Source organism: Eleutherodactylus coqui, chromosome 2, assembly GCF_035609145.1.
Source record: "Eleutherodactylus coqui strain aEleCoq1 chromosome 2, aEleCoq1.hap1, whole genome shotgun sequence".
Taxonomy (NCBI): Eukaryota; Metazoa; Chordata; class Amphibia; order Anura; family Eleutherodactylidae; genus Eleutherodactylus; species Eleutherodactylus coqui.
The window spans coordinates 278,061,199-278,071,185 of record NC_089838.1 but is presented as its reverse complement, the minus strand read 5'-3'; the positions used below and the strand labels follow the sequence as shown (position 1 = coordinate 278,071,185).

Genomic DNA, 9,987 nt, shown 5'->3' with positions numbered 1-9,987 from the left:
GTGAGGATATAAATAGGAGTGTGTGATAGCGGAAAAGGGGTTCTTCTTCTGGATTCCTGAGCGTGCCAGCCACATGGGGGTACCTTCAACTCCCATGTGGTGAAAAATGGAGGAGGAAGAGCGGTTCCTGACTACCTGTGTGACAGCAACCGTGGCAGAGTGAGTCCCTTGAGAGAAGAGAGAGAGAGAGTGTGAGTAAGAGAAGGTGCATAAGGTCAGGCCTAGTGCAGAGGTACTCAGTGATTATTTTTCCTATGCGGCCGTCCTGATCTATGGGATAACCGCATAGAGGTACACCCATTTGTTTTCACATCCGGTCATCCTGAAGTCTGGGATCACTGGGTGGAGGTAGTCTTAAGTCTACTTCTTTGCCTGCACTGCCAATTTGTGTAAATTGTACCATCTTCTGGAACTTATGGTAAGTAAAGTTTTGTCAGGCCCTGACCATTCCCAGAGACCTGAGGTACGTTACTTTTGTCTGCGGTTCCATTATTTCCCGCCAAGGGTCATACAGGTGGGTATCAAAATGGTGGTGACATCTGCTATCCCTGTCCTCCAGTTTATTGACCATCCCTCTCCTACGAGTGTCAGGAAGAGGCCCAGTGCTGCTCTGGCCAAGGCTACGTATGTCCCTCTGGGAGGGAGCCTGGTAAGTGTCACCCTGACAAGTGACCAGTCTACCCTCTCAGCTCCTCAACTTGTGCCTTGTGTCCAGGTTCACTCTACGGGACACTGCAAATGCACCAAATGTATTAATTCTCTAGTGTAAACGATTGATCAGTCCACACTCTGGTGTAAATGGTACCACTGGACAGTTCATGGTCTGGTATAAATGTTGCTACTGCTCATTCTGCCTTCTAGTGTATCCGCTGCTGACATTCAAACTGTTGTATAGTATTATTACTTTATATCTGTTAAACATACAATAGTGCTGAAGTTGGTGACCAAAGTCAGTGTCCCACGTGTCTGAGTAGCTAAAATATAAACCACTTGGACAAGAAGTTTCCTACTGGACTTTCTAATGCCATCAGGCTGGAGAGCAAACCAGAGTAACTTCCCACAGATTCATTATAAGATTAAGGGTGGCTTCAGGCGAGCGTGTTTTTGTGCATGCATACGCGCGCACAAAAACACGCATCTATTACAAGCAATGCATTGCCTATGGTGTGTACACATGTCCATGTTTTACAGATGCGTGCCTGTAAAGATAGGACATGCGTGCACAATAGCAAATGCATGCATTGTCTTCAATGGAGCCGCGGCTGCTGCCGGCACCCCATAATTGTTTTTCAAGGAAGGGCTTTAAATATAAGCCCTTCCCTGAAAAACAACAATTTTAGTGTAAAAAAAAAAAACTTACCTGTCCGCTGCTGCAGTATCCCCGCGGGGATGAAGAACACATCTGCTGCTTCATCCCCGTGTGGAAAATGAATTCTCTGTTGCTGAACCTGCCACATCTGTGACAGGTGCCGCAAAGGAATTCTAAATCCCCGTGTGGATGAAGAACACATCTTATATGTAAAGCTCTTCCCTGAAAAACAATTCAGGGGTGCCGGCAGACCATTGTTTTCAATGGAGCCGCCGGCAGCAGCTGCAGCTCCATTGAAGGCAATGCACGGACCTGCATTCACGCATGTCTTTGCACTACATGGGTGCGCACTTATGTAGGCACCTATGTAGGCACAAAAACGCTCGTGTGAAGCCACCCTAAGTGTGCTCTAAAGTTTATTGTAAAGACTTCAGGTATATATAGACTTCTTTATTTAGATCTTCTCGTCACTTAAGGTGCTAGTGGTCACATTTTCCCAACAACTACTGCGTGGCACCTGTGAGCATAGATGCCGCCTGGCATTTGGTGCTATTAATAAGCTGCAATAGCACTAATTGTCGGGTGGCACTTGCGTTCATAGGTGCCACTCAGCAATTGTCTGGAAAACACGTGTTAGAGGCTCACGCTAGTACTCATGCAATAGCACCCTAAGGCCTCATGTCCACGGGGAAAATCAGGCCTGATGTGGATTCTCCATGCAGAATCCCGCAGCGGGCCCCTCCCTTCCCGCTGACAGGAGGCCTAAAAATAAGAATTACTCACCTGTCCGGACGCTGCGGATCTGCTCTCCGAGTGCAGAGTGCCGCGCTCATGCACCGTGCACGTTTTTGTTTTTTTGAACTCCTGCTCTCCCGCTTCCACGCCGGAGAGCAGAAATTCAGCTGCGGGTGTGCCGCAGATCCGGGCGGCTTCCATAGACTTCAATAGAAGCCTGCGGGAGACCCGCACTAAAATGGAGCATGCTGCGGGTGTTTTCCTGCACATGCAACCTGCGCCTCAGGGAAAAATGACATCCGCAGGTATTTAATTACCTGCGGGTGTCCAATGCATCCCTATGGGGCGCAGATGACGCGTGCGGGTGATCCACTGCGGATTTTAAATGTTATTTTACCCAACATGAGGCCTAAGGCTTGAGCTAACCAGGAAGAAATTGAAAGTAAGGTATACATCCTTAGTAGAAAAATTAATGAGAGCTTACAAGAAAATGCATCCGGCTGTAAATCAGAAATAATTGTCAAATCCTGGTACCCATGTGACTCCTAATTAATACTAGGAATAGTGCCAGTATACGGAACGTGACTCAAATGAGGAGCACACCTGGCTACAAATCAGGATTAATGCTCCATACAGTTAGGAAATAATGAGAGAAATGCAATTATCAGATCAGGTGCGCATAATCTTCTCATTATCTGCATACCCCTCTTCTGAGATCACTGCCGATGTCCAAAAGAGTGTTTAATCTTCAAGGATGTCAGGCCCTGTTCACACGGGGCGGATTTGCTGAGGATTTTCCGTATGGAGGGCATTTATAGTAGCAGAGAAGTGGATGACACTGTGGGAAAAAATCTACATAAAATCCATGAGGAAACTGCCATGCGGTGCAGAATTTAAATCCGTAGTACATCCATTTTATGCTTGCGGTGTCTACCTTTTCTCAACGAGGGGGTGAATTCTGCAGCAAAACCTGCACTAAAAATCCCATCAAAATCCTCACCAAATGACGCGGGTTTTGATGCAGACTTTCAACTGCAGATGTGCTGCAGAATGTCCACTGCAGACATTACACAGCAAGTCCGCCCGTGTGGACATGCCCTTTAAGTTTTCTCAGACCACACAATATTCTTTACAGTAAGATGCATTCTATTCTTAAAGGTTACTTGTATGACTGATCCCAAATGGAATAGTTTGCATAACATATTCTGATCATATAGAAGAAAGCGCAGTTACAAAATACAAGCGTTTATGGAGTTAAGAAACAATTGTAGTCTAAAAAGTGTGTCTATTTTACCATGTCACACTAGATAGTACACTTAGTCTTTTGAGAGCGGTCTCACGTGTCTGCCAGTTTTTGTTATTCCGGGTGCATTTTGCTATTGTCTACTTCAGGACCAAGTCCTTGCAGGAAGGGAGCCTTCCTCTCCACGTAGTCTGTGTCTTTCATTTGGCCCAGTCATCAGGTCTTTTCTGAATGTCTTTCCTGTGCTGCTTCCCCAGCGTGGGGACAGTGCGCTCACACCGCTTCATTGCTGATGGTAATGGCTGCAGCCATTTCACTCCCTAGCCTCCCCTTTACCCCCTCTTACAGTCCTGGGGTATCTCTCACACAAAGTGGGCTGCAGCTCTGCACACCCTACTGGAGCTGCGTCTCCGGTTTGCCCGCAGTGAGGCCAGTCAGAGACTTATAGTATATACCAGGCGCCTTTCGCGCCAAAGTTTTCTGGGGTTAAGGAAGGGGCTGGCTTCACATGTGAGAATAATCTTTTGTGTGAATGTTCGAATGTGCAAATATTCATTCACTCTACTGAACAAATATTCTACTATGCCTTCGCATGGACCCCCGTGAGTGTACAAGAAGTGGAGCTACTCCGGAGGATTATAAATCAAACTGGTAGGATACGTTGACAGGACGGTGATAATTGAAAGAGCTGCTGGCCCAGAAAATGCCACAATTTGCTTAATATAGTGAAGAAGAAAATACTGAGTATAATTGTGCAACTCTTAATAATTGACAATGGAGGCCGAGTCTAAAACCCAAATCCACTATTATTATACCCATTATTATACATACCAGCATACTACGCATTTCGGGGACATGGCCCCTTTCTTAGATAAGTTGAGTTATTCTGTTTCTGATGTATATTTTGAAGGAAGTTGCCAACTAAGGGCTTCGACAGGCGACCACAATTTTGGAACATTCTGTACAAAAAAGGGGGCGAAGTGAAGCAATTGATTTCAATGGTTTTGTTTTCATGAGCATGTTTCTCGCGCGATATTCCTACGTGTGAAAAAAGATAGGTCCTGCCCTATCGTTCTGATTTTTTTTAAAACTTTTTTTACATGCATGTGAACAGCTTTGCAGCGGTGAGTGTATTCGCGCTTGCGCTCGTCCAGAGGCGTAACCTGTAGCTTATGGGCCCCATTGCAAAACCTGTAACAGGGCCCCCAACTATAATGCTTTATTCATAGTACTGGGCTCTCTATATGGAGAAGAGAGGCCTTATGGGCCCCCCAAGGCTCCTGGGCCCGGGTGCAACCGCATCCCCTATAGTTACACCCCTGCGCTCATCTGTTGAAGCCCTAATAGTAAGGTGTGGGGGTGTATGCGTTAAATTCACAGTTTTACATTCTCTCTTAGCATGCATTGGAGCTTGCTGCTTCTTTACTTCTACAAATTCACATAGAATCATAGAGTCTCACAAGGAGGGGCTGCCACTGCAGGATTCATCTCAGGCAACAGAAAGTCTAGATTCCCCTCCCCCCATGCACAAATGATTTGAAAATTGAAAAACACATTAGATCAGACGTCACGTGAATGCCCAGCCCTCCTGTCCATGGAGAACAGTACAGAGACGGACGTTTCTCAGCACTGCTCGCCTCTGACTGCTCCACGCACCTCCAGCTGTACATCCGTAAGTACCGACCTCTGGATTTCAGATTATAAGGTTTCATTTATTCATTATCCACTTTTCGGTCCTGGAATCACTGTTCTGTAGTTTATGCATCCTCCCGAAATACCCATATACATTATGCATTATTCATATTCCACAATGCACTACAGAGATTGCCTTCACTCTCATCAGTCTCTGTCATCAACAGGTTCAGAATGTCATTTTATGATCTCAGAACCAAGACAAAAAAATAGGACAGCGCCTTGGGACAAATTCCATGTTGATCAGTCCAATGCGAGAGATTAATAGAGCCAAGTCCACACTGAGTGATATCCAAACAAATGGAGAGCTGCAGCCAAAGAGAAGAATAAAACCCCCATCAACAAGTGATGGGGTAAAAAGTCACAGAACGATCACAATAAAGCTGCGCTGCAAACACACAGGATAGATGATGTATACTCACTTAGGAGAGGGGAGTGTCAGCCTCCCCCCTCAGGAGTCCGAGATGGCTCTAAACAATTGTTAACTCCGAAAACCACCTCCACCAGAATCGAAAGTTGCTTCCTCACGATCCGATATCAGGAAATAGTTTTTATTATTAAACAAACACAAATAGGTCCCTTTTTAAGGGGACTTGGCATACACATACAACGCGTTTCGGCTGTTGGGAGCCTTTTTCAAGTATATCCTGCCACTCATAGATAGCTGACTTAAATATAAAACTACTAGACATACAATTACAATCACCTCCCTCAGATCTCAGAACCCCTTATACTAGGGCCAATCTTATAGGAAGCAAAAAATAATCTACCAGCAGGTTGGGCCGTGGGGTAGGATGGGTATCTGCCCACCGGGTATCTCAAGCCATTGATTTGGGCCAACCGGCCTTGTAACTGAATGTTGCATCTGTCCCGGCTGCTTGCCCTGCTATTACTGCTCTTACAGCATTTAGTTTCCACTGCAAGCGGCAGGGACTGAGCATATTTCCCACCTGCCTAATAATGTATATTACATGTACTTTGCATTGCACTGTTTTAAACCTGCAGAACCTTGCCTGAGCTCAGGCTATACAGCAATACAAGGGTTAAAGTTTACAGATGAGACGTGAATTTAGTTATCCTTCTGTCCAAATTGTACCAGTTTTTGCACAATTCCTGGGACTTTTGGAGGAGTCGGACAGTCAGAGTTTTCAGTTTAGGATCTATAGGGAGAGAGAAGAAGCAGCCTGTGAGTTCAGTGAAAAGCCATGAGAAAGAGCCCTCCATTTGTGCAATGCTGATTTGTTTTGTTTGTGTTAGTACACACTGTAAAGGGGATTACTGTGTCATGAGGGATGTGACAGGGCCGTCCCTCTATCAAAGCCTTGTCACACCCCTACCTTCCGATGGCGTCAAAAAATACCGGCTTGTAATAGGGCCGGTAAAAAAAAAAAATACCGTTACCGGCCTGGCGGTAAAAATAGCGGTCGGTTGGCAACCCTAGTTATGGGGCTGTATTTACATTATGAGCTCAGTTCTGATGCTGTGCTTGTGTTATGTGTTTGGTTCTGGTGCTGTATTTATGTAATAAGCTTGGTTTTACTATTGTACTTATGTTATGAACTCAATTCTGGTGCTGTATTTATATTATGAGCTTGGATATGGTGCTGTATGTATGTTATGAGTTTGGTACTGATGCTCTATTTATGTAATGAGGTTCTGCTGCTCTATTAAATATGAACTTTATTTTGATGCTATATTCATGGTAAATAGATAAACAGTTAGGGTGCAAACACATGATGTGGCTGGTGGCACACAGCCAAACCAGGCCTACAAACTGCAGCAATTGGTTGCAGAATTTTGCTAATAATGTGTGTGACCATTGACCACTGCATGTTGGTGTGGTTTGACTGCATATGGCCAGCTAATCATGTGTTTTTACTAGAGATGAGCGAGTATACTCGCTAAAGGCAATTGCTCGAGCGAGCATTGCCTTTAGCGAGTATCTCCCCTACTGGACACAGAAGGTTCGGGTGCCGGCGCGGGGAAGCGGTGAGTAGCGGCTGTCAGCAGGAGGGAGCAGGGGGGAGAGAGGGAGAGAGTGATCTCCCCTCCATTCCGCCCTGCTCTCCCCCGCAGCTCCCTGCCCGCTGCCGGCACCCGAACCTTCCGTCTCGAGCGGGGGAGATACTCGCTAAAGGCAATGCTCGCTCGAGCAATTGCCTTTAGCGAGTATACTCGCTCACCTATAGTTTTTACCCTTAGGGTGGGCCACTGCTCATGGGCCATTGTTGTGTACTTGCCGTTTAGACTAAAACTTGCCAACCAGCCTCTGTCTATCAGTATGTTTTTGAAGTGTGAGAGGAAACTGGAGAACCCCCAAGGAAACCCCTGACTTATGATGGGTATTATATTAGCCATGTCTTAATAACCCAATAATCAGGGAAATATGAATAGATGGTTTTTCATAATCCTGATTGTGCCGGACTACTGTAGGTTTTGATGCAGTAATTGGTGATCTGTGAGTCAGATCACAATTATAATGCAGCAATTAGTTTAAGGTCCCATTGTGAAAGGAACAACAAGAAAATAGTCCAAAAATTCTGTAAAGATTAGCATTAGATGATATTATCTTTCTGTAGGGCGGTTGCACTGGAAGCAATTAGCTGCTTTGAATTCTGGCTGTGGCTGCGATGACATTCACTTTTTCAGTTCTTTTGTGTAATTGGAGCAGACTGAATACAAGACAACAAATAACTCGGTCTTTGGTTGTTATGGGGACCTTTCACACTCAGCGAAATTACGCGGCTGGACGATTTTAATGTGGAATTGCGAGCTGGTTTGAAGCCACTTTCAATTCCACATCTAAATCCACAGGTAGCCTACAGATTTTAGTGAGGAATGTATTGCGTCTTGTGGTGCATCGTGCGGCCTACTCTGTCCCATGTGAAACGCGCCTTAGAGATGCTTCACCAAGACTATTATAGGCGGCCTCTTATTGCTGGGAATACTTTCAGTGAGAAGGAGGAAGGCATTGCTTATAACATCATGAACCTTTCCCATTTGTATCTTCTTTCAAATAGTCCGTAATATTTTCATGCTATATTGAATAAAGCAGATATAAATCATAAAAACTATAATTAGAGACATTAGTGATGCTTTAAGAAGAGTCTAGAATGAAAGGAACCTTGGAATAGCAAGTTTTTGACCTTAAGAAAAGTAAAGATGGAGGAAAGAAGATAAGGAGGAGAAAGAAGTAAGAGAGTCACTCCACCTCTCCACAAGACAGGAGGTCAAGGACCAAGTTAATGTCAGAGGGGAAAGTACACCAGTATGTTGGGGTCCATATGGTGGCTGGGATACACCAGTTATAGGTATCATGTCTACAAGATTATTTCTGACAGCAATAATATTTTATTCTGCTGACTAGAGATGAGCGAGCATACTCGCTAAGGACAATTATTCGAGCGAGCATTGTCCTTAGTGAGTACCTGCCCGCTCGGAAGAAAAGGTTCGGGTGACGGCGGGGGGCGGGGAGCGATGGGGGAGAGCAGGCGGGAACAGAGGGGAGATCTCTCTCTCCCTCTCTTCCCCCTGCTCCCCCCTGCTCACTCCCGCAACTCACCTCTCACCCGCGCCGGCAGCCGAACCTTTTCTTCCGAGCGGGCAGGTACTCACTAAGGGCAATGCTCGCTCGAGTAATTGTCCTTAGCGAGTATGCTCTCTCATCTCTACTACTGACATATTACTAAACTTTTTTCTGTATAACGTTATAAGATACATGAATTATATTGTATATATGAAATAAGAATTGTTTTTTCAATATTTGTTCTTTTTATTACAGATTGATCAAAATGGCAAAACCTTTCTGGATTTTCGTTGCACTAATCACCTTCTTTATTGGATTGTTTGTGGGCTCTAGGAGCGAAGGAAGAGAGGGTAGTAGAGGTGGTGGCTCGAAATATGGAGGCAGCAACTCTAAGTCTTCTAAACACAGGAGCCGTTGGGAATCTGTGTTTGGCTCATGGTGGCCGCTGGGGAAATAATTATAATCCCGGAAAGAGCAACTACAATAAGCAGTCTAAGCCTCATAAAAGGAAAAAAGACCAACATGAAATATGTGGCTGGTGCCGCCATTGCGGGAGGAGTTGGAGGTTTCATGTTAGGCAATGCAGTTAGTAACATGAGGTACAACTTTGGCAATGATATGGACTCTCGTTATTACAACAGCTACCAAAACCAAATGCCCAGTCGGGTTTATATACCGATGTACCAAGATAAATCACGTGTCGGAAGACAGATTTGTCACTGATTGCTACAACATGTCCATGACCGAATATGTGAATAAACCAAAATTATTATAATGACTTCATCTGAAATGAAGAATTTCTATGAAATTGCATTGGTCAATGTATAAGGCAAAGTATTGTTAAAGGGGCGATATGATGAAAAAAAAACATTTTATTAATTAATGCCAGATAGAGAAAGGGTTTCACATCTGCATCAGGTGTTCAGTTTTCCTGCTCCATTCAGGGAGCAGGAAAGAGGAATTCCCATGGCCCCATAACTCTATTTTAGGATGGAACCAAACAGTGCCAAACGGACTCCATTGACTATAATGGGGTACATTCGATTTCCACTCAGCTGCCCAGCTTTTAGACAGATTTTGTGCCAGATCTGCAATGGAACCTCCCACCAGAGGCTCCAATGCGAATGTGGAACTACCCAAACATATGACATTTTTCAAATCTGCTTTAATTTTCTGATTGTAGAATTTTTTATTCTTTTGTCTGTACATGACTATGGGGGCGGCCATATTTCCTGAACTACATTTAACAGCATTTATATGATATGCTTTACGGCAGTCTTATGGGTCCTTCACACAATGGACAAGAGGGAACCCATTGACTTGTATGGGAGACTGCTCTAAGCATGCTCTGTAACCTCTGCATTTTGCAGAGAGGAGAGGAGATAGTCACAGAAAATACCTATTGTCAATGGTTATCCACAGTGGATATAAAAAGTCTACACACCCCTGTTAAAATGCCATGTTTTGTCATGTTAAAAAATC

General features: G+C 44.6%; 1 long non-coding RNA gene across 1 annotated transcript; it reads left to right on the top strand.

Moving 5' to 3' along the window:
• Positions 1–4,591: 4,591 nt before the first annotated feature.
• LOC136612604 (uncharacterized) lies at positions 4,592–9,283 on the top strand. Its single transcript, XR_010790405.1, has 2 exons — positions 4,592–4,959; positions 8,761–9,283. It is a non-coding gene; the product is annotated as an uncharacterized lncRNA (long non-coding RNA).
• The last annotated feature ends 704 nt before the right edge of the window (positions 9,284–9,987 follow it).